The sequence below is a fragment of the Oncorhynchus mykiss genome, chromosome 8 (assembly GCF_013265735.2).
Source record: "Oncorhynchus mykiss isolate Arlee chromosome 8, USDA_OmykA_1.1, whole genome shotgun sequence".
Classification (NCBI taxonomy): Eukaryota; Metazoa; Chordata; class Actinopteri; order Salmoniformes; family Salmonidae; genus Oncorhynchus; species Oncorhynchus mykiss.
This window is the reverse complement of record NC_048572.1, coordinates 31,059,674-31,085,930: the sequence shown is the minus strand read 5'-3', so window position 1 is coordinate 31,085,930 and position 26,257 is coordinate 31,059,674. Positions and strand designations below refer to the sequence as shown.

The following is a 26,257-nucleotide window of genomic DNA, read 5'->3' as shown; positions in this document are numbered from 1 at the left end:
CTTCCTGTTGAACAGCTCATTTCTAAAAAAAGAGAGACTGCAGAATCACAATACGCTGTGTTGGAGGAAACAGTAACGACAAAGTTTTGGCTTTGCAATCAGCAGACCATTAGCAGATAAACCAAAGCGCTGATAGGAAAGACATACTGATTCAAATGGTAAGGGCAGCCAGGGACAGGAGGAGAGACCAAAAAGGACATATTGGGCATTTGTTCTCAAACAAGAGTCCTAATGCATCAGAAAAGAATGAAAGTAGCCTATTCTCCAGCAGACCAAAGACAAAATAAAGGCATGGAACACAAACTAATCAATGCTGGTTCACACCAGAACACAAACAGGACAGAACTAGACTATCTAAAGGCCAGAGAGTACAGTGTCCTCACTGCTACATATTGGTAGATACGGCTTGTTTGGCTGAAGGCCTATCAACTAGGCCTGCACACTAAACCACAAACACTATGTTCCCCGATAGGACTAACATTACAGAATGGAGTTCAGAATGAGATTTCACACGGACACATAATATCACAAAATACAAAGTGTGAACAAGTACGTGTTTACCTTGGCAACAGACAAGGTTCAGTTGCAGATGAGCCATTAACTCACAGTCGTGACAAGTAGGCTGCACCATTCATCGGGCTACAGTGAGACCTAATCTGCAGAAGGGCCACTTTCACTGCTGTCCAATTATAACATGTTTGCCTGCCTGCTCGATTATAACACATAGATTACTAAAAGCCTTGTGACGATTTGGAGACTCAAGCATCCAGCATATGCATATTTCTCCGACTAATGGAGCATCTTGCAATATGGCCACACAGGTCTGCTCTCATTTTCCACACTGTACTGTAGCTATCAGGGGCTAGCCGCCTTAACACAGTGTGTGCCATTATGGCAGCAGTGGTCATCAGCACAGCGCCCAGTAGGTCAGCTCCAAAGTGGTACTGTGTCACATGACGTCATCTCTGCCTGCTGGCCCTTGCACCTCTGAGGTGCCACTGGGAGACAGAAAGAGGTGCTGGCACTCGAACCCTCTAGGTGCCACTGGGAGACCCGAGAGAGTGCCTATCAGGAGCCTCCGATTAATTGCTGCGGGGCTGGGATGCAAATCTACAGTGTAATGGGAGGTAGATGCTGCAGCCTCTCGGGGGCAAAGCAATGCCACATCTAATCTGGGGCCATAAACACACCGACTAGAGCCCCAGCTCGTGTTAGCCTTTGGGTGAAACAAACAGTCTCCTTTACAACAAAAATAAATTATGCTGACACCCTCTAAAATAAAATTTCCACACTGAGAAATGAGCCCAATAACATATTGGTAAACTTTGCATGGCCCATATTATTAGGCATGTTATTAGCACAAGAATTGCAGTGTTTTATTTAGAATTGCATACTTGAATATGAGTTTACCTCTCAGATTGGAAGTATTGTGTAGGAAAGGTCATGACTTCACAATTTTAATGACTGAAAATGTATGAATTCAGTATATTGTAAGTTGTTCTGGATATTGTCTAGGTCTACAGTGCCTTCAGAAAGTATTTTTTGTTGTTACTGCCTGAATTCAAAATGGCCTAAATATATATATTTTTTTACCTCACCCATCTACACACAAAACTCCATAATGACAAAGGGAAAACACGTTTAGAAATTTGGGGAAATGTATTAAAAAAATGTAATTGCAGAAATCTAATTTACATAAGTATTCACACACCTGAGTCAATCCTTTGTAGAAGCACCTTTGGCGGCGATTACAGATTAGTCTTATTGGGTAAGTCTCCAAGCGCATTGCACACGTGGATTGTACAATATTTCTCCATTATTTATTTTTGTTCCATCTAAAAGCTCTGTCAAGTTGATTGTTGATCATTACTAGACAGCCATTTTCAAGTCTTGCCCTAGATTTTCAAGCCGATTTAGGTCAAAACTGTAACTAGGCCACTCAGAAACATTCAATGTTGTCTTGGTAAGCAACTCCAGTGTAGATTTGGCCTTGTGTTTTAGTTTATTGTCCTGCTGAAAGGTAAATTCGCCTCCCGGTGTCTGTTCTAAAGCAGACAACCAGGTTTTCCAATAGGAAGTTGCCTCTGCTTATTGCCGTATTCCATTTATTTTTATCTCCCCAAAAACTCCCTAGTCCGTGCCCGATTTCAAGCATACCTGTTACATGATGCAGCCACCATGCTTGAAAATACTTAGTGATGTGTTGGACTTGCCTCAAATGTAACGCTTTGTATTCAGGACAAAAAAAAATGCATTTCTTTGCCACATTTTTTGCAGTATTACTTTAGGGCCGCATTAGTCACTTAAAAATCATGTTAAAACACTATTATTGCACGCAGTGAGCCCATGCAACATACAATACTTTTTAAGCACATATTTACACCTGAACTTATTTAGGCTTGCCATAACAAAAGGGGTTGAATACTTAAATACATCGGAAATGTCTTGAGTCAACGAGGGGCTATGCGTTCTCTGGAAAATAATGAACGACGTGGAAGGTGTGTTCCACAACACGCTAGCGGAGAGGAACTGACCTTCCAGGGAGTTGCATTGTTTTCCAGAGAAAGCACAGAACCCTGAGTTGATTATCCCTTTTATACCATGGCTATAATTTAACACATTTGCTGCTAGAAATGTGTCCATTTGCCAATATAATTGCATTAAACATCCACTGAAGTAGCTTGCAATTGTACTAGATAGCTACAGTAGGCGCCTTCGTAACCAAACCGACTTGCTAGTTTAGCTAACCAAACCATCGGTCCTAGCTTGCTTTTATGAAAATCAAATTCAACAATACCAATAATGTTCTTTGAAAAGCAGCTCAAACATAGAACATGAAAAAATTAACTATAGACATTGAATTCTACCGTGCTGATATACTGTGCATTATAATCAGAAATGAGTATTCAACATGACATGGTATAAGAATTGAATATATTTTTAATTCAGGCTGTAACAAAATGAGAGAAAAGTAAAGGAAAGTGATGAACTGTACACGATCAGGACTAAGAGAACTACTAAGACAACAAACCTGTTAACATTTAAACTTATTCTCTTGAGATGAGTCTTATTTACAGTTGTACTGCAAGATATGAATTTCCACAATGTATGTTTTTCAAATTATGTATTTTATTAAAACAGAACAATTTAAGGTTTCGATTTTTTTTCAGGTTTCCCCGTTCTCACTCTGAAAAATCACAAGTCCACAGCAATGCTTAAACCGCATCAGGAGACCACTTTTGAGGTCTGGGAAGAATCTGGAGGAATTTTGGGTGTAGTTACTGTTTATTTGAAGTGCTCACCTAGCTGTTTTTGTAGTGCACACGTGATGGTAGAGTTTGCAAAACAAATTCAAACAATTAGCATATCATTCTGCCAGGGAAGCATAACTTGTTAACTTGTAGTTAACATTTAATTGAGACGGTCTTTGGGAAAGCCTCTTCATCTACCAGAAGAGTGTTTTCATTAGCATCCTCGCTAATGGCTACACAAAGCGTTAGATGCCCGCACTGCATTAACTTTGCCTCATCAGAAAGTTTCATTTTTGACAGGTTTTGGCGAGAGAGTGAAACCGCTAGCGTCGCCTCTTTGTCGCTGCTGCGTTTCCCTGTCATCGTTCGCTTGGTGACTGACAGGCGCCCATCCTATCAATAGATCACTAGAAGACGCATATCGTTCATTCGAGCTGGAGAGGGCTCGACGGACTAGAGAATTGAAACTTTCAAAATGGAAAGTAGCCTGGTTAATATGAAGTGGACAATGTAACCGGCTGATTAGCGACAGCCGGTGCTAATGGAAAACACTAGCATTATCACCTTTAGCCCAACTGAAGCAGCATAGAGAAGAAGAAAAAATGCTTGGTTAAAAACAACCCACTTTGGTAACCCAGCACTGGGTAAATATTGGACTGAAAACACACTGGGTTACTTTGACCCAGCCAGTTGAGTTGCCTGAATAACCCAACATGTTAGGTTGTTGGGATTACCCAAACATGGGTTAATTTAACCAACAGTTTCTTACTTCCATGCTGGATTTTATCCCAAAAAATGAGATTTGCATATGTTTTTAGGGAACTCATAGGTCTGTATGTCTCATTGAAGCTACACACATTTAAAAATGTTCAACCTTAACATGTGATAACTATACAAAAGAACAGGAATACATTTTACACAGGTAGAAAGCCACGCCCCTACTAAACTACACCTCCAGTCTTCTGATCTGACCTGCTGGGTCATGTCTTTATAACGCATCAACCACCCATCCTGGCTCTTTTCAAAGAAAACCCAACACCTACAACCCAGCAGTTGGGTCAACCAAACAACCCAGCATGTTTTAGTGTAGCGGTAATAAATAAAGACAAATATGAGGTTGCCTATCTGCATTTACTCAATTGAGCTCATCATTAGCGAGATCCAAAACGTGATCTTTTAACTAGCTTTCATCCATTTAATTAAATTGAAGTCCCAAAAAACTTGTACAAACAAGTTACTATAATGTAGGCCTATCTGTTCGGGTAATGTGATTCCAGTTCATCTGTTATTTTGTATCGTTACCATAGTTATTCATTGGATGGTTCTCCATCGATTGGGTTCCCGCCCATAAATACCTGGGCACTTGGATTGACAAAGTTTTTTTATTTCTTTTTTTAACTACGGACGAGCTAGTTAAAAGGCAAATATTTAAATAGATCTTGCCTCACCGATTGTAGTCAACTTTCCTGCCAGACACCATTTACCAGATTGCAGCAGCCACTAATCTTAAACGTTTGGATGCCATCTACCATAGCACCCTTCGTTTCATCACAGGGGACAGTTTTAATACTCACCCCTGTATCAAAAGGTTGGCTGGTCTTCATTAAAGTACCGTAGGTCTCGTAATTATTCCCTTTTTGTTTACAAAGCTCTACTTACACAAGCTTCCGACTTACCCAACTTTGCTGTTAAAATATATAAACATGACACCAAACCCTTTCACAAAGATGTTTAACCCGAGGTTCCCCGGGTCTCCACCGAACTAGGTAAATCCACTTTTAGTTTTAAAGCATCTCATTGCTGGAACCAACTACAAAATACAGTGTACAAAACATTATGAACACCTGCTCTTTCCACGACATACTGACCAGGTGAATCCAGGTGAAAGATGTGACATCAATAATGGATCATTTGTTAAATCCATTTCAAATCAATGTAGATGAAGTGGAGGAGACAGGTTAAAGAAGGATTTTTAACCATTGAGATAACTTAAAAGCATGTATGACATGTCATGTATTGGGGTCCAGAACGGTGGATTCATTTAAAATACAATAGAAGAATCTTAAAATGAATTCTAAAACTCACAGGCAGCCAGTGCAGAGACCCTAAAACCAGTGTAACGTGTGCTCTCCATCTGGTCTTGGTCAGTACACATTAGAGGTCGACCGATTATTCAGAATGGCCGTTTTCAAGTTTTCATAACAATTGGAATTTTTGGGCGCCGATTTTTTTTATACCTTTATTTATCTAGGCAAGTCAGTTAAGAACACATTCTTATTTTCAATGACGGCCTAGGAACGGTGGGTTAACTGCCTTGTTCAGGGGCAGAATGACAGACTTTCACCTTGTCAGCTCGGGGGATCCAATCTTGCCATACAGTTAACTAGTCCAACGCTCTAACCACCTGATTACATTGCACTCCACGAGGAGCCTGCCTGTTACGTGAATGCAGTAGAAGCCAAGGTAAGTTGCTAGCTAGCATTAAACAATCATAATCACTAGTTATAACTAGACATGGTTGATGATATTACTCGTTTATCTAGCGTGTCCTGCGTTGCATATAATCGATGCAACGCTGGGGGATGATTTAACAAAAGCGCATTTGCGGGAAAAAAGCACAATCGTTGGACGACTGTACCTAAAACATAAACACTAATGCCTTTCTTAAAATCAATACACAGAAGTATATATTTTAGCTAAAAGAAATCCAGGTTAGCAGGCAATACTAACCAGGTGAAATTGTGTCACATCTCTTACGTTCATTGCACGCAGAGTCAGGGTATATGCAACAGTTTGGGCAGCCTGGCTCATTGCGAACTAATTTGCCAGAATTGTATGTAATTATGACATAACATTGAAGGTTGTGCAATGTAACAAGAATATTTAGACTTAGGGATGCCACCCGTTAGATAAAATACCGAACGGTTCCGTATTTCACTGAAATGATAAAAATCATTATAACCTTGTCAACGTCTTGACTATATTTCCTATTCATTTTGCAACTAATTTCATGTATGTTTTCATGGAAAACAAAGACATTTCTAAGTGACCCCAAACCATTGAGCGGTAGTGTATACAATACCAGTGAAAAGTTTGGACACACCTACTCATTCTAGGATTTTTCATGTTACCATTTTCTACATTGCAGAATAATAGTGGAGACATCAAAACAGTGAAATGACATATATGGAATCATGTAGTAACCAAAAAAAGTGTTAAATCAAAATATATTTTATATTTGAGATTATTCAAAGTAGCCACCCTTTGCCTTGACAGCTTTGCACATTCTTGGCATCCTCTCAACCAGCTTTATGGGTTAGAAACCTGGAATGCATTTCAGTTAACAGGTGTGCCTTGTTAAAAGTTAAGTTAATGTATTTGAGTCAATCAGTTGTGTTGTGACAAGGTAGGGTTTGTATACAGACGCCCTATTTGGTAAAATACCAAGTCCATATTATGGCAAGAACAGCTCATATAAGCAAAAGGAAACGACAGTCCATCATTACTTTAAGACATGAAGGTCAGTCAATTCGGAAAATAGGGCCGGGCAATGAAGTTATATCTACTGTAAACCTTTACAGACATAGAACACTGCTACGTGTTGATCGTGACAATTGATAACTTTTCAGACGATTAAAAAATAAAATAAATGCTGTATCAGGTCTTTATCTTTTCCGACAGTAGAATTCTGCTCTGTCATAAAATATTATCATTTTTTTTCCCCCTGACAACAATAAACATTGCTGATTGATGTGCTGCAGTGTTGTTTTTTATGCTGTTTTTTTATGCTGTGTTAGCTAGATGTGTTTATTTATACTGAATGTCTTGGTAAGTCACGGTATTTAACTAACTTTAAAGTACTTTTGTAGGAGAGAGTGGTCTGCGCGCAGGCAGCAGGCTGCATGCGTCAGCGCACGATTATTTGATTGACAGTTCTGGTTGCCTAGTGATGGATTTTAGTCCCGGTTCAGAAGAGGCATTCTTTTACAGGTAAGTAAAATGTCTGGTCATATCACCAGAGAGGGTTTATGTCGGCATAAAATACGTAGTGTAGCCTCCCCTAACAGACATCCCATAGCCGCATTCCATTGTCTGAAAATCATTAATTGATCCAGGCTACCGGAAGCCTTCTGCAATTTCATATGAGGCAAAAATGAAGAGCAGGCTACCCCGTGCCTGCAAGACTGGCCCGAAGACATCAGTGCCACGAATAGGCTAGGGTTTCCTTAACTCAGTCCTCGGGACCACAAGGTTTGCATGTTTTGGTTTTTGCCTTAGCACTACATAGCCGATTAAAAAAATATGCTAATCATCAAGCTTTGATAATTTGAAATCAGCTGCACAGTGTTAGGGCAAAAAAAATTTAAAGGTGCACCCCTTGGGGTCCCGAGGACCAAGTTCGGGAAACGCTGCCATGATATTCTACACGCAACAGACCGAAGACTGCAAAAGAAGGCAGAAGGGTACTCATACATTTTTGGTAATGTGAATTTCGCAATGTCTTGTCTTGCATATTCACCAAGTAGCCTAAAGTTTGCTTCTTCCTCTCTGGTTTTACTTGAATTACACAACTTCCCAGGCCTTTAAAGCCTAGCGGCTATAACATGGTAAATAATATTTTTTGTGATAACTGAATTGTGATTTCAACTAAAGTGGAGAGAAAAAAAATGAACAAAAAAATCAGTTAGGGATTTTTCTTAACGTTAAGGATCTCAACTTTGTTTAAAAGTTTTAATGTTTAAACCTTCACACCCCTAGTCTCAATGCTAACTCCCTGCTTAAATAAAGGTTGAAAGATACCGTATATATACAAAAAGTGAACACCCCTTCAAATTAGTGGATTTGGCTATTTCAGCCACACCCGTTGCCGATAGGTGTATACAATTGAGCACATGGCAATGCAAGCTCCATAGACAAATAATGGCAGTAGAATTACCTTATTGAAGAGCTCAGAGACATTTAACGTGTCACCGTCATAGGATGCCACCTTTCCAACAAGTCAGTTTGTCAAATTTCTGCCCTGCTAGAGCTGCCCCGGGCAACTAAGTGCTGTTATTGTGAAGTGGAAACGTATTGGAGCAACAACGGCTCAGCTGCAAAGTGGTAGGCCACACAAGCTCACAGAACGGGATCGGTCTGTCCTTGGTTGCAACACTCACTAGCGAGTTCCAAACTACCTCTGGAAGTAACAACAACACAAGAACTGTTCGTCGGGAGCTTCATGAAATGGGTTTCCATGGCTGAGCAGCCGCACACAACTGTAAGATCCCCATGCACAATGGGGTGGAGCAGTGGAAACGCGTTCTCTGGAGTGATGATTCACGCTTCCCCATCTGGCAGTCCAACGGACGAATCTGGGTTTGGCAGCTGCCAGGAGAATGCTACCTGCCCCAATGTATAGTGCTAACTGTAGAGTTTGGTGGAAGAGGAATAATGGTCTGGGGCTGTTTTTCATGGTTTGGGCTAAGCCCCTTAGTTTCAGTAAAGGGAAATCTCAACACTACAGCATACAATGACATTCTAGATGATTCTGTGCTTCCAACATCGTGGCAACAGTTAGGGTTAGGCCATTTCCTTTTTCACAATGACAAGCACAACGCGACCTCACTAATGCTCTTGTGGCCTAATGGAAGCAAGTCCACGCAGCAATGTTCCAACATTTAGTGTAAAGCCTTCCCAGAAGAGTGGAGGCTGTTATAGCAGCAAGGGGGGGGGGGGGGGGGGGGGACCAACTCCATATTAATGCCCATGATACTGGAATGAGATGTTCGACGAGCAGGTGTCCACATACTTTTGGTCATGTAGTGTAACATAGAAGTCCATCCCCGGTAACAAGCCCCCTGCCTGTACTTCTCACAGAAACCACTTCATGTCACAAAAAGGTATGTGTAGACTGTTCTAGCATCTTTAAAGTGCGCCTCGACAGAATTGTTTTCTTCATTTTCCATATTTTTTGGAGCGTGGTGGCAATTCATTTGCAGTGGCACAGCGCCACAGCTAAATTACTTTAGCGGAAACACTGATCCACACACACAGTATTGATCATGCCAGACACAGCTTATGTGAGAATCAATGATAATCTAATCATCGGCGTTACGAGGCAGTTTTATGTTCAGCTCCTAATCGACGGCAGGGTCCATTTGCACTTGCACTTTCGGGGAAAGACAACCACAAGGAGGTACAGACTGAGGCTGTAAAAGGCAGCCCGGAACGCATTGTATTACAGTGGCATGCATTACGATACTGTTTCTTTGTCTTCACCTTAAAGCGGGCTACATCAACAGGAACATGTAAGGCTTGGGACACCTCAATTATTTCAGCTCCATTTCAGAATTCTGCAACATGATCAAATCAGGAGGCCCGGGCTGTTCTCCCGGGAGGGGGCAGAGGCAGAAGCACAGCCTGATGACCCAGATAAAGGAGCAGCCAGTTCAGGAGTTAGTCAGCACGTTGGTGCTCAGAGCCGGGGAACAGAGCTGTCTAATCTAATTGCGATATCAAAGTTAATTTCATTTTGGCCGTATAGTGAGGCTGCTATGAACTCGAGCTGTTAATGTCTAGCTAACTTTTTAAAGTTATAGAATGTGCGTCAGGTGACAGTGACAAGGCAACATGATGAAGTTAGCCTAGTTAGTTAGGCTGGAAGGCTTTAGGTCTATATCCTTATGGTAAAGAGTAAGACCAGACAGGTCTAGACTGGGCTCGTCAGAGCGTAGGGCCCTATAAAACCCGTGACGCGGTGAATGCGGACGGAATCACACAATCCAGTTATTAAAATGGAATTCAACAATATTCCAAATAGATGTAACTTTAGTAGGTAGTCAACTAAATGTATTGAACTAGAACACGTATTTGCCCAAGATTATGACAAGACACGAACAAGATGCATAAGTGATTCATCTTTTCTGAAGAGGCATTGGCGCGGGAATGCCCATCTGTGTGTGTGTGTCTACCACTTTGTGTAGCTGTTAGCAATGATGCTAACTAATGACTGTCTTCCAATAGATGGAATGGCTTTCCCCAAAAATAGTCTCAATTAAATGTTAATATTGGATGTTCTATAAAAAAAAGTGTGATTGAGTGAAAGCAACAAAAAAAAAAGGTATAAAAAAAAAAAAGAAGGAATTGGGCAGAAAATAAAACCGATTTTATAAGGCCCTAAGAGAAGTGAGTCAGGCAAGCGTCAGTGGCTCTAGTTTCTGAGGTCGAGACGAGTTGAGCCATCACTGGCTAACCCTCCAGACAGAGTTTTAGAAGCACACAGTCAGAAGAACAAACTTCCCGGTTCCCACACTATCATTTCGCTAGGCAAGCGACAAGTGCATCTCTAAATGTTTGAACAGTCTCTGGCTGGGTGAGTGAAAGAGAGGGAGTCCTACACTTCTGGCCAGAATATCATATCAGGGTATTAAAAAAATAAAAGAATTGACAGTATTTTATGTTTTTGAATAATGAATGTTCAAAATTTGCTTTATGAGTAGTGCGTGACCCTAGGGTGGCAACACATACATTCTCAGTGATTTCATTGCGTCTTTCTCCATTCTGATTGTTTTATACTGTTCAATTGAACTGCAACCAAAAATAATTTTCAGCATTTCCAATTTCTGCATTTCCTGCACTCATTTGAGATCATTTCCACACTGCCGCTTAGGGATGCACGATATGGGCAAACAATCTAGGCCTTATTTTTAACCAAATATTGCAATTGCGATTTGACTTGTGATTTAGAGCAAAACACTTGGGTGAACTGTTGGAATCATGAAAATATAATGATTATTCTAATTCTATAGTTATAATATAATAGCGGGCATTTTGAATACAGTGTTTGACAACAAATGAAAATGCCAAGGAGGAGTTATTGGGATGGGTAGGAACCAAGTGTTGACAAGTGTTTCTTAGGGTGCCCTATAATCTTTGGCTACATGTAATGTTCTCTTAGCTACTTCACGTAGCTAACATTCTTGCTTTGCGTATTTCTCTTTGATTTAAAAAAGATACTGTTGCACAAAAAACATGAATGTAGGTCTAAACAATCACAGGGATTATCAGGCTGTATAGCTAGAAGAGGTCGACCGATTAATCGGAATGGCCGATTAATTAGGGCCGATTTCAAGTTTTCATAACATCAAGTAATCGTCATTTTTGGACACCGATCATGGCCAATTACATTGCACTCCACGAGGAGACTGCGTGGCAGACTGAATACCTGTTATGCGAGTGCAGCAAGGAGCCAAGGTAAGGTTCTAGCTAGCATTAAATGTATCTTGTAAAAAACAATTAATATTAACATAATCACTAGTTAACTTCTTTGGGACTGGGGGGGGCAGTATTGAGTAGCTTGGATGAATAAGGTGCCCAGAGTAAACTGCCTGCTACTCAGGCCCAGTTACTAATATATGCATATTATTAGTAGATTTGGATAGAAACCACTGAAGTTTCTAAAAACTGTTTGAATGATGTCTGTGAGTATAACAGAACTCATATGGCAGGCAAAAACCCGAGAAAAAAATGCAACCAGGCAGTGGGGAATCTGAGGTTTGTCGTTTTTCAAGTCATTGTTTATCGAATATACAGTCTCTATGGGGTCATATTGCACTTCCTAAGGCTTCCACTAGATGTCAACAGTCTTTAGAACCTTGTTTGATGCTTCTCCTGTGAAGGAGGGGGGAATGGGAGTTGAATGAGAAGCAAAAGCAAGGTATTTGGACATAAATTGACTTTATCGAACAAATCAAACATTTATTGTGGAACTGGGATTCCTGGGAGTGCAGTCTGATGAAGATCAAAGGTAAGTGAATATTTATAATGCTATTTCTGACTTTGTTGACTCCACAACATGGCGGATATCTGTATGGCTTGTTTTGTTGTCTGAGCGTTGTACTCAGATAATTGCATGGTGTGCTTTTTCGGTAAAGCTTTTTTTGAAATCTGACACAGCGGTTGCATTAAGGAGAAGTGGATCTAAAATTCCATGCATAACACTTGTATCTTTAGCAATGTTTATTATGAGTATTTCTGTAAATTGATGTGGCTCTCTGCAAAATCACTGGATGTTTTGGAACTACTGAACATAACGCACCAATGTAAACTGAGATTTTTGGATATAAATATGAACTTTATCGAACAAAACATACATATATTGTGTAACATGAAGTCCTATGAGTGTAATCTGGTGAAGATCATCAAAGGTTAGTGATTAATTTTAACTCTATTTCTGCTTTTTCTGCTTCTCTTTGGCTGGAAAAATGGCTGTGTTTTTCTGTGACTAGGTACTGACCTAACAATCGTTTGGTGTGCATTCGTCGTTAAAGCCTTTTTGAAATCGGACACTGTGGCTGGATTTACAAGTTTATCTTTAAAATGGTGTAAAATACTTGTATGTTTGAGGAATTTTAATTATGGGATTTCTGTTGTTTTGAATTTGGCGCCCTGCACTTTCACTGGCTGTTGTTGAGGTGGGACGTTACCGCCCCGAATATCCCAGAGAGGTTAACTACACATGGCTGATGATATTTCTACTTTATCTAGCTTATCCTGCGTTGCATATAATCGATGAGGTGCCTGTTTATTTATCATTGAATCATAGCCTACTTCGCCAAACGGTTATTTAATAAGCGCATTCGTGACAAAAGCAGTCGTTGCACCAATGTGTACCTAACCATAAACATCAAAACCTTTCTTGAAATCAATACACAAGTATACATTTTTAAGCCTGCAAATTTAGTTAATATTGCCTGCTAACATGAATTTATTTTAACTAGGGAAATTGTGTCACTTGCAAAAAAAGCACATCGTTGAAAGAATGTACCTAACCATAAACATCAATGCCTTTCTTAAAAGAAACCACCAGCTTTCATATGTTCTCATTTTCTGAGCAAGGAATTTAAACGTTAGCTTTTTTACATGGCACATATTGCACTTTTACTTTCTCCTCCAACCCTTTGTTTTTGCATTATTTAAACCAAATTGAACATGTTTCATTATTTATTTGAGGGTAAATTGATTTTATTGATGTATTATATTAAGTTAAAATAAGTGTTCATTCAGTATTGTTGTAATTGTCATTATTACAAATAAATAAATAATATATATATATATATATATATATATATATATATATATATATATATATATATATATATATAAATAAAAATAAAAAATTGGCCGATTAAATCGGTATCGGCTTTTTTTGGTCCTCCAATAATCGGTATCGGTATTGAAAAATCATAATCGGTCGACCTCTAATTGCTAGTTATGTTTTCTCGGACAGTACATGTATTAGCTAGCTAGCGATTAGTATTAGTGATTAGCGACTAACAATATTTGGGCCCAACTTGCTAAGAAATGACAAACTTGCTATTTGCAGATGTAAAGAAGCAAAGTAAGTGTAATTATAACAAAATTGTTGTCATCAACATTGTTGCATGTGCTACATTGACCATGCAGGGACTGAATGAAAATGTTGTGGTCGAGGAACGACAAACGCGCTACTTGAGTGACAGGGGGCGGGGCAGGGTCTGTGTGGAAAGCAGCATGGAGAGAGAGAGAGAGAGCGGAGAACGATGACTAAAGCGAACTATAAAAATGGACATTACACGGCGGATAACATTTAACAAACCAAACATTTAAAAACCGTTATAGAAGTTAAAGTAAAAACCCAAACTGGTCAGTGCATCAATACCGGTATATCGTAAAATACGTAATACTATTCAGCCCTAAGAGAGAAGGATGGCAGAGACAAAACTGTCAGTCAGCCACATCCAAAGAGAGAGCGCGAGAGAGAGAGAGATTAGAAGTGAGTGGACTCAAATAGACCGGGGGCATTGTCTCAACTAGATTTGGGGATGGCAGGAAGAGAGATTTTGTAGTTCGTCTGCGGTTGTCAGTGTGAGTAATGAAAAAGTTTATGCAACACCAATGGGAGAAAAAAAAAACTGCACAGACCTGAGGCCTGCCTGGCTGCAAAGTTATTTTTTAATGTGAATTTGACAGAGAGCGAGACAGACAGACAGTGAGAGAGAGATCCGGGGGCAGACAGAGGGAGAGATCACACAGCCTGTATTTTTAATAGGGCCCAGTGTACTGTGTGTGCACTCCTCCAGATGGGTACAGAGATCTCATTCTGACGCCTCGATTTTTCTGTTATTCTTTAGTTCTTGCATCTGTGTTGTAAAGTAGCCTATAGTTCCGCAACGCACAACTTATTATATAGGTCTTAAATGGAAAGGTCCATACATTTTGAATGTTATATTGTTTTTCTACATCTGAGTGATGTTCTATCGATTCCCTGGTTCATGTCATGTTTGAGTTATGCCAAAATACAACATTTGTTCACAAAAAAATATGGTTCTCAGAGTTATTTAACACTGTAAATTAAAGGAATTAGTGGTTTTGGATGGATTTTTATTTGAATTTACACAAAGCAGACTTTAGAGGACATGGTTAAAGCTTGCTGACCATTGAGGACAGGGGGCCTCAGTATAACTCGAGGGGGCATCATTGTTGAGCAGATATATCCGCCAGTCATGAACAGCACGAGGGACTTAGGGATCCAGAATCAGAATACACAGACTTTTGCACCGAATGTCTGAGTTTGCTGCTTGCTGAGGCAGCAACTGGCACAGGCCTCTGGAGGTGCTCTGCTATTGAACAGATGATCCCAGCAGATGACACTGTCTTGCGTCCCAAATAGCACCCTACCCCTACATCGTGCATCACTTTTGACCGGGTTGTGCGCTATACAGTGAACAGGGTACCGTTTGGGACGCAGCCACTGTGTGAGCACTAAGCGAGTACGGAGTGAGAACGGTATCTGAGAAATGCTCCAACTGTGCCTGCGCATGTCTGATTTCCTAATAGGGTCCCTCCCTTTGTGCTTCAGTAAACTACCAACTGAAATCACTAACTTCACGGCAAGGGGAGTATTCTCTGAGGAGAAGAAGAATGAGGGAGAGGAGGAAGGCAGCTTTGGAGCAAGGTGACAGGGCTGTGGGAGGGAGTGGAGAGCAGCAGCTGTTTCAGCCATGGCTCATGCCTCATCTGCAGCCAGCTGACTGCCCTGAGGGCCTGTCTCTAGCTGAGTTACAGTGGACCCACAGAGAGGAAGAGAGAGACAGAGAACCTTATTCTAGGACTCGTCATTAAAAGCAGATAACTCAGCACCAATAACTAACAATGAGCTGGATTGTGATCAGACCGTGTCTGTAGCGGTGCGCATACATTGGTAATTGGAATGCTCTCCACCACTGTGTGTGCAGGAATAGGTTGTGTGGCTCAGCTGGTAGAGCATGGTGCTTGCAACGCCAGGGTTGTGGGTTCAATTCCCACGGGGGGGCCAGTACGTAAGTCGCTCTGGATAAGATTGTCTGCTAAATGACTAAAATGTTTCTAAAAATGGTGCATACCGTGTTCCACTGACAGATGGGCCTGGGTGCCTCCAAGCCAGCTCTCCAAATATGAGAGACTTTAAAGAGCAGTTGTTTGAGTGTAGTCCTATTGACATGTGGACAAGAACAGAAGCAAAAGCCATGAGGCATCATTTAACATGTCGAGAAAGACTCTGTCCAGCCAAGTAACTATTTAACAAAAAGAAAATGTGTAGGCTAGCTACCTATTTTGATTGGGCTTTATTTACCTTGAACTCCCTCTGCAGAACAGGCTGCCCGCGTCTCCCCAACAACTGGGTTTCTCAATGAAAATCAGTGCGCACACAAAGTGTGGCCAGCTATTTCACTGTCAAGCTCCATCTTTGTTTGGCACGGTCTGTCTCGTGACAAACAAAAACATATATTGGGTTTCGTTTTCGAGATAGAATCCTCATACGACCAAGTGAAGAACCTGGAGTGTGACCCCCCCCCCCCCCCCCCCCCCCGGCCCGTCCGTCCGTGCCACACCGTTTAGTCTGCGCACCACTACGTTGGCAAGACAAAAAAAAAAAAGACAGTCATTTAATGTGAGCGGCTCAGCGTTGTCAGGATTTTGAAAGCCGTGCAGTATATGCCTGGTATTAGAAAAGTAGGTGACGCATGGTCCGTGTGACGCAATGCCAGGATGAGAATCCACCTTCACAGGGGAATTACAAACTAAACGGCTGTGAGTGATTGCCGTTTGACCCTTTCGTTACCGCAATCAAATTACAGGCAAAGGCATCGTGGTACTCGTTAAATCCTATGTGCCAGCCTAATTTGGCTAGATAGAGGAGGGAGTGGGGTGCAATTAAGTTAGTAGCCACTAGACTAGCCTACATGTCGAAGTCCGGTTCTGTACACGGACAGCGTTATGGAGCAGCAGATCAAACATCTATTGTTATGAATGAAATACAGCATCAAAAAGGTCTGCCAGCAATACATTACAAGCATGTGCGCGAGCGAGCGAGGTGAAACCGTAAATGCAGAAGCACTGACCAGAAAAACAGAGAGAGAACCTTTCAAGCCCATTTCCCTAAAATACTTATGACACGAACAAACTGAAAAACACCTCATTTTAAAGCTCCTTGCTTTATTCCCAGTTAGCCTTTGCAGGTAGCTACATTAAAATCATTTTGAATTATGGGAAACATCTGATTCAGATGGGGTAGTGGGGCCCCTCCTGATAACGGCTGTAAATCCACTGGGAGGAGATTCAAGGCCTGAGAATGACCAAGGGCTCCAATTGAAATGCATTACTTCTCTTTCCCGGGTCTTTCCAATCACAGCCTTCTCTCACTCACTTATTCTCTGACCGGGAATATTTTGCATAAATGTATTGGCTATAAAGCTCAACGCTAATTTTCTTATGTCATTGAATGCCCCCTACAATGTACATTTCTACTCTTTAAAAAAAAACATATTTACACTTTATGCTGCAGATCAAACAGGCCATAGGACTCTGACGCAGTTCTTGATGAGGATGGATTGGAGCCCATTTAATCATGAGCTGAGCTCGCTTTGGTATTTGAAGGGCAGGGCAACCTTAATTAGTCAACCGGGCTGTAATCAAGCATCGTCTCCAGCAACGCGAAGCCAGACATTACACCCCACAAGCACTTCGACGGCTTAGCGTCACAGCATTACAACAGGTCATTCAAGGGAAGTGAGAGAAAAATTTGAGGGGGGAAAAAAAAACAAGTTCCTTTTTGTATTCTAGGGTGGAGGCGGCTGGCTTCGGTGACTGATTCCATTTCAAATTCCCTGCGGCTGACGCTTTCTCTTGGAGTGTCAGACGCACGCACACGCCTCTCCCTTTCTCTGGTCAGGACTGACATCCGCAGCGGTGCGAGTTGCAGCCATCCGAGGCGAGGCGCTGCGGTGAAGTGCCCCAGGGCAGAGGGCACAACAGGAGACGCTGGCTGTCTGTGCTAATGGAGAAATGAAGTAGAGAGCAGCAGAGGAAGCAGCACAGGCCAGATCAGGTCCATCCATGGCACACAGACAGACAGCACTGCAGTCAGTCAGCAGGACCTTGTGCCAGCCAGAGAATGGAAACCAGTTTAACGCACAGACAGGATCTGTCAAGCAGCGCAATAACAAACAGGCAACCACACAGAAAAAAACAGGTGCTCTGAATGTTAAGGCCACAGCATATTAAGTCTACCTTCCAAACATTGTCAGTATAATGACTCAAGCTTAGAACTGTACAGTGCTATAGTTTCCTTTTGGGAAGGCGGAGTTTGTGCCAGAACTCTCCATTTCTATGTATGAACACAGAAAGTTGATCATGCAGCTGACCAAATTAAAGGGATACTTCGAGATTTTTCTACTTCCACAGAGTCAGATGAACTTGTGGATACCATTTTTATGTCTCCTTGTCCAGTATGAAGGAAGTTCGAGGTAGTTTCGTGAGCCAATGCTAACTAGTGTTAGCCCGACTGGCAGTCTATGGGTATCTACTAGCAGATAGCGCACCGACTGGAGGTCTATGGGTAACGCTAGTTGGCAATTACACTAGTTAGCAACTTCCTTCAAACTGCATGCAGAGACAAAAATTGTATCCGTGCGTCCATCCGACTCTGTGGAAGGAGATAAAGGCCCTCATTGTCCAAATCCCAAATATCCCTTTAAGCAAGACTAACAGAGGTTAGAAGCAACCCAATGGAAACAGCGGTGTAAAAAAAAACATCTGCCGAATTAGCCTAACACTTGCACACAGCAAGCCAATTCTAAATAAATAAATCCTACCTCTTGTAATCTGGCCATAGCAGCGATGGCAGCCCTGGTTTCCTGGGCCTCCTGAGAGCCTCTCTCGCCCTATCCCAGCCCAGGCAGCTAGCTTAGCCCATCACAGATGGAGGTAAGCCCTGCCAACAGCTGCCAGCCCCAGCCCACCCCCTCTTCCTCCCCCCACCCCATTCTCCAGACTCTCTTGGATTGTGGGAGAGGAGCCAGGGTGATTAGCCCCTACCATGGGGGATTTACTTCGGTATACCGCCACAATGGAGACGGCACCCAAATCTTAACAGTTAACGGAAACATTCACAAGGCAAAGACCCACATTTCACTTGTATGCATTTTGGACGTCAATGAAAGAGCAACAGTGAATATCTGGCGTTGGAGACTGCCATTGATCCATTCCAGTAACAAGTAAGCACCATTCCATCAGCAACTAGCCAAAAGCTTTCAAGAGCCCAGAAAACAGAGGGCCATGGCACTATCAATTTGGTCTGAAAAGGACCCACATAGACCACGTCCTGTTCATTGACAGCCTATTCACAGGACGTTATGTTCTGCCACCACTCTAACTGGGCTTCCATTCAAATATTTACCCTTGGCCCGTGCTAGGGTAGCTATTTATTTTTAACTGCTTTCATCTTAACTACACATATGTTTACATTGTGTGGGGGTGGGATTGCCATCGGGATCCTCTGGGGGAGAAAAAAAAAGAGGGCAAACGGGGCTCTGGAAAAAATGTAGCTTGGGAGAGGATGGATTAGCTAAGTAATCCCGATAGTGAAGCGGGGCCAGGATTTAACATGCGTGTTCCTCTGCTATCCACCGTCTCTGCCAAGAGCACATTAATTCTGCCACCTCCCTCCCTCCCTCTCACATACCAACATTCTATCACAGTGCAATTCCTTTACTCTCCATGCTGATTTAATCTGCCTCTGATCCCTTCATGTTCTCTACCTACACAGTGGACTACTCTGCATATTCTCTGAAACGCAATGAACTGAACTTCAGTAGTGGCGCTTGGCCCGTATAAATACCTTTCCCCCTCTGACAGAGAGAGAGAAAATAAAACAGATGTTGATGAGTCAGGCTTTAGAGCCCGCCCTGCAACACAAACATTCATCGACAAACACGGCCAAACGTCTGCACCCACTCAGCGCTGTCGGGAGAAAGTCGAGCAGACACCGCAAAAGGCAACACCTCTAGCTTATTTGCTAATTTATTGTCATTAAACTGGCACCAGTAGACATAGCTTGCACATTAAAAAAAACATGAAGTAATTGCCCACGCACATAGACGCCTGAGCAATGGATCAAACGGAGCAGCTGCATCCATTCTCCCACAAGAGCTTCATGAAATGGGTTTCCATTGCCAAGTAGTCGTACACAAGCCTAAGATCACCATGCGCAATGCCAAGTGTCGGCTGGAGTGGTGTAAAGCTCGCCACCATGGGACTCTGGAGCAGCGGAAACGCATTCACTGGAGTGATGAATCACGCTTCACCATCTGGCTGTCCGACGAACGAATGTGGGTTTGGCAGATGCCAGGAGAACGCTACCTGCCCCAATGTATAGTGCCAACTGTAAAGTTTGGTGGAGGAGGAATAATGGTTTGGGCTAAGCCCCTTAGTTTCAGTGAAGGGAAATCTTAACACTACAGCATACAATGACATTCTAGAAGATTCTGTGCTTCCAACATGGGTAAGACCCTTTCCTGTTTCAGTATGACAATGCCCCCAGTGCACAAAGGGAGGTCAATACAGAAATGGTTTGTCGAGATCAGTGTGGAAGAACTTGACTGGCCTGCACAGAGCCCTGACCTCAACCCCATCCAACACCTTTGGGATGAATTGGAACACCGATTGCGAGGCAGGCTTAAATCGCCCAAGATAAATGCGCGACCTCACTAATGCTTGTGGCTGAATGGAAGCAAGTCCCCGCAGTCATGTTCAAACATCTAGTGGAAAGCCTTCCCAGAAGAGTGGAGGCTGTTATTGCAGCAAAGTGGGGGACCAACTCCATATTAATGCCCATGATTTTGGAATGAGATGTTCAACGAGCAGCTGTCACATACTTTTGTATTGCATTTTTTTTTGAGGTGCAATGAAAAACATACTTTTTCCCACACAAATTGTGCTCTGACGGACTAACTGATACTCTAAATCATGATTCCTTAATATGAAAATGTATATTATTGAATCACGTTATTTGTGGTTTACACGATAACCACTAAAAATAAACTATATCCTCTATAAATACGCAAGTAAATACGAAACACTTGTTCAGTTACCTTAAGTACAACTTAAAGATCGATGGCAGTGGATAAGAATGCAGAAGTGTTTTGGGCTGAAGCACCACAAGCACACTAATAAACAAGGCGGCTGAATTAATGAAAATGTCTCAAGGTCAATCTGAAACTTTCCACAAGATCAAACTCCTGTAACACGCAGTTCATCATGTCACCACTTTGTATTGAGTAGATTCACTACATCGCTTTACAACAGTCAAAGGTCATGTGAAGAAATCATTTTCTCCATCTCTGGCTTGTTATCCCATTATGTACTAGCACACGCTAGCTGTTCATTACGCAAAATGTTTCCTTACTGAAATCAATGTAAACTACACTGTTGTCGAATTCAAAATGTGTTGGCTATATATTTCAACTGTAAATGGCATGCGCTGGTGAATGAAAACGTCAATGCAGGAAAACGCTTCCCGCACTGGTTTTAGTCACGAGCTCTAATTTAGCTAGCTAACAATATTCTCATCATGAATGAAGCACATGGCCTGAATGATAGATCGTCAACTCAGGGTTTCCCGAACTCGGTTTGTTTATTCACTTCTTGATCAGCCTTGGTCAAAGATCCCTGAGTAAAGTAGGTGCAGCCACATAGGGCTGGGTGATATGGCCAAAATATCACATCACAGTATTAAAAAAAAAAGAAACATGGTGTTTGAATGGTATTTGATCTTTTTGAATAATAAAAATTCTTCATTTACTTTATGAGTAGTGCGTGACCCTAGAGTGGCAACACATACATTCTCAGTGATTTCATTGCGTCTTTCTCCATTCTGATTGTTTTCTACTGTTCAATGAAACTTCCACATAAAATTATTTTCAGCATTTTCCTGCACTCATTCACACACTGCCAAGTAGAAGTAGAAGATATGGGCCTCATTTTTAACCAAATGTTGCAATTGCGATTTGAAGATTAAGAGCTCAACACTTCGGTGAACTGTTGGAATCAGTGGGCACTTTGAAGTGTTGTTTGACATGACAACAAATTAAAATACCAGGAGGAGTTATTGTGACAGGAACCAAAGTGCTAATAAGTGTTTCCTAGGGGACCCTAGAATCTTCGGCTACATAGAATTTTCTCTTTTAAATTGTTTTACTATTTTTTTTGTTTTTTTAACCTTTAGTTAACTAGGCAAGTAATTTAAGAACAAATTCTTATTTACAAAAGGCCTCCTGCAGGGACAGGGCCTGGGATAAAATAAAATAAAAACATATAACACATCACAACGCTACATAAAGAAAGACCTAAGACGACAACACAGCATGGCAGCAACACATGAAAACACAGCATGGCAGCAACACCACATGGCAGCAAAACCACATGGCAGCAAAACCACATGGCAGCAGAACAAAATATGGTACAAACATTATTGGGCACAGACAACAGCACAAGGGGAAAGAAGGTAGAGACAACAATAAATCACACGAAGCAGCCACAACTGTCAGTAAGAGTGTCCATGATTGAGTCTTTGAATGAAGAGATGGAGATAAAACGGTCCAGTTTTGCAGCTCGTTCGCTAGCTGCAGCGAACTGAAAAGAGGAGCGACCCAGGAATGTGTGTGCTTTGGGGAGCTTTAACAGAATGTGACTGGGAGAACGGGTGTTGTATGTGGAGGATGAGGGCTGCAGTAGGTATCTCAGATAGGGGGGAGCGAGGCCTAAGAGGGTTTTTATAAATAAGCATCAATCTTGCGACGGGTATACAGGGAGGACCAGTTTACAGAGGAGTATAGAGTGCAGTGATGAGTCCTATAAAGAACATTGGTGGCAAATCTGATGACCGAATGGTAAAGAACATCTAGCCGCTCAAGAGCACCCATATCTGCCGATCTATGAAATTAAGTCTCCGTAGACTAGCATGGGTAGGTTGTTCAGCTGAATCAGGGTTAGTTTGGCAGCTGGGGTGAAAGAGGAACGATTACGATAGATGAAAACAAGTCTAGATTTAACCTTAGACTGTAGCTTTGATATGTGCTGAGAGAAGGACAGTGTACCATCTAGCCATACTCACAAGTACTTGCATGAGGTGACGACCTCAAGCTCTAAAATCTCATAGGTAGTAATCATACTGGTGAGGTGAGCGGCATTCTTCTTACCAAACCACATGAGCTTTGTTTTGGAGGTGTTCAGAGCAAGGTTAAGGGCAGAGAAAGCTAGTTGGACACAAAGAAAGCTTTGTTGTAGAGCGTTTAACATAAAATCCGAGGTGGGGCCAGCTGAGATTAAGACTATCATCTGCATATAAATGGATGAGAGCTTCCTACTGCTTGAGCTATGTTGTTGATGTACAATGGGGGAAAAAAGTATTTAGTCAGACACCAATTGTGCAAGTTCTCCCACTTAAAAAGATGAGAGGCCTGTAATTTTCATCATAGGTACACTTCAACTATGACAGACAAAATGAGGGGGAAAAAATTCCAGAAAATCACATTGTAGGATTTTAATGAATTTATTTGCAAATTATGGTGGAAAATAAGTATTTGGTCACCTACAAACAAGCAGGATTTCTGGCTCTCACAGACCTGTAACTTCTTCTTTAAGAGGCTCCTCTGTCCTCCACTTGTTATCAGTATAAAAGACACCTGTCCACAACCTCAAACAGTCACACTCCAAACTCCACTATGGCCAAGACCAAAGAGCGGTCAAAGGACACCAGAAACAAAATTGTAGACCTGCACCAGGCTGGGAAGACTGAATCTGCAATAAGTAAGCAGCTTGGTTTGAAGAAATCAACTGTGGGAGCAATTATTAGGAAATGGAAGACATACAAGACCACTGATAATCTCCCTCGATCTGGGGCTCCACGCAAGATCTCACCCCGTGGGGTCAAAATGATCACAAGAACGGTGAGCAAAAATCCAAGAACCACACGGGGGGACCTAGTGAATGACCTGAGCTGGGACCAAAGTAACAAAGCCTACCATCAGTAACACACTACGCCACCAGGGACTCAAATCCTGCAGTGCCAGACATGTACTGGCTTAAGCAGGGGGACATGTCCAAGCCCATCTGAAGTTTGCTAGAGAGCATTTGGATGATCCAGAAGAAGATTGGGAGAATGTCACATGGTCAGATGAAACCAAAATATAACTTTTTGGTAAGTGCTGAGTTGCATCCAAAGAACACCATACCTACTGTGAAGCATGGGGGTGGAAACATCATGCTTTGGGGCTGTTTCTCTGCAAAGGAACCAGGACGACTGATTCGTGTAAAGGAAAGAATGTATCGTGAGATTTTGAGTGAAAACCTCCTTCCATCAGCAAGGGCATTGAAGATGAAACGTGGCTGGGTCTTTCAGCATGACAATGATCCCAAACACACCGCCCGGGCAACGAAGGAGTGGCTTCGTAAGAAGCATTTCAAGGTCCTATCCATAACCTGAGCGGAAACCAGATTGCGTACCCGAGAGAATACTATAGACTTCAAGAAAGCCGGTCAGTTGATTATTGACAAGTTTTTCCAACACTTTTGATAAACAGGGCAAAGTAGAATTTGGCCTATAACAGTTAGGATCAGCTTGATCTCCCCCTTTAAATAAAGGACGCACTGCAGCTGCCTTCCAAGCAATGGGAACTTCCCCAGAGAGGAGAGACTGGTTAAAAAGGTCAGAGATAGAGTTGGCGATGATAGGGGCTGCAACCTTAACTTTTTATGGCTGCAGGGGCAGTATTGAGTAGCTTGGATGAAAAGGTGTCCATATCAAACGGCCTGCTCCTCAGTCATAGATGCTAATATTTGCATATTATTATTAATATTGAATAGAAAACACTCTGAAGTTTCTAAAACTGGTTGAATGATGCCTGTGAGTATAACAGAACTCATATTGGCAGGCAAAATCCTGAGTTGAAATCAAAACAGGAAGTCAGAAATCTGAGCTTGTATGTATTCACCAGTCCCCAATGAAATCCCCTTGAGATATGAATTATGTTGCACTGCCTAGGGGTTCCACTAGATGTCAACCATCAATAGACATTATAATGAGGCTTCTATGTTGTTGTGGGAGTGAATGAGAGCAGAATATATCAGCTGTCCATCAAGCAGCCATTTTGGGATCCCATTTTTTCCTCATGGTAGTCACTTGCGTTCCATTGCTCACGAAGACAAAAAGGAGTACTCCAGTTGGAACTTTATTGAAACTATATGTTAAAAACATCCTAATGATTGATTCTGTACTTAATTTAAAATGTTTCTTCGACTGGTAATATCACTTTTTTAAGTTTTTGTCCGATATAACGCTGGCCAGAATTAGCGTTTGGATATGTATACCACCATGTTGACGCCATCTTTGCGGCTGTGGTGTTTTTAAATTGAGCGCCGTCTCAGATTATTGCATGCATTTCTTTTTCCGTAAAGTTTTTTAAAAATCTGACACAGCGGTTGCATTAAGGAGAGGTACATATATAATTCCATGTGTATAACTATATTATCATCTACATGTATGATGAGTATTTCTGTTGGATGATGTGGCTATGCAAAATCACTTGATGTTTTTGGAGCTAGTGAATCTAACGCGCCAATGTAAACTCAGATTTTTTTTAAAATATAAATATGAACTTTATCAAACAAAACATGCATGTATTGTGTAACATGAAGTCCTATGAGTGTCATCTGATGAAGATAAAATGAATCACTAACCTTGAATTATCTTTATTTCTGGTTTTTGTGAAGGATATACAGTGCCTTGCGAAAGTATTCGGCCCCCTTGAACTTTGCGACCTTTTGCCACATTTCAGGCTTCAAACATAAAGATATAAAACTGTATTTTTTTGTGAAGAATCAACAACAAGTGGGACACAATCATGAAGTGGAACGACATTTATTGGATATTTCAAACTTTTTTAACAAATCAAAAACTGAAAAATTGGGCGTGCAAAATTATTCAGCCCCTTTACTTTCAGTGCAGCAAACTCTCTCCAGAAGTTCAGTGAGGATCTCTGAATGATCCAATGTTGACCTAAATGACTAATGATGATAAATACAATCCACCTGTGTGTAATCAAGTCTCCGTATAAATGCACCTGCACTGTGATAGTCTCAGAGGTCCGTTAAAAGCGCAGAGAGCATCATGAAGAACAAGGAACACACCAGGCAGGTCCGAGATACTGTTGTGAAGAAGTTTAAAGCCGGATTTGGATACAAAAAGATTTCCCAAGCTTTAAACATACCAAGGAGCACTGTGCAAGCGATAATATTGAAATGGAAGGAGTATCAGACCACTGCAAATCTACCAAGACCTGGCCGTCCCTCTAAACTTTCAGCTCATACAAGGAGAAGACTGATCAGAGATGCAGCCAAGAGGCCCATGATCACTCTGGATGAACTGCAGAGATCTACAGCTGAGGTGGGAGACTCTGTCCATAGGACAACAATCAGTCGTATATTGCACAAATCTGGCCTTTATGGAAGAGTGGCAAGAAGAAAGACATTTCTTAAAGATATCCATAAAAAGTGTTGTTTAAAGTTTGCCACAAGCCACCTGGGAGACACACCAAACATGTGGAAGAAGGTGCTCTGGTCAGATGAAACCAAAATTGAACTTTTTGGCAACAATGCAAAACGTTATG

The 26,257-nt window shown here is 41.7% G+C and overlaps 1 protein-coding gene and 1 non-coding gene across 2 annotated transcripts in view; one reads left to right on the top strand and one right to left on the bottom strand.

The window, feature by feature from the left end:
* The window catches only part of LOC110529776 (exostosin-like 3), a 42,754-nt gene that overhangs the window by 12,033 nt on the left and 4,464 nt on the right, over nt 1-26,257 (bottom strand). The gene's annotated exons all lie outside the window — the stretch shown is intronic.
* On the top strand, nt 15,514-15,588 carry trnaa-ugc. The gene has a single exon. It is a non-coding gene; the product is annotated as a tRNA-Ala (tRNA).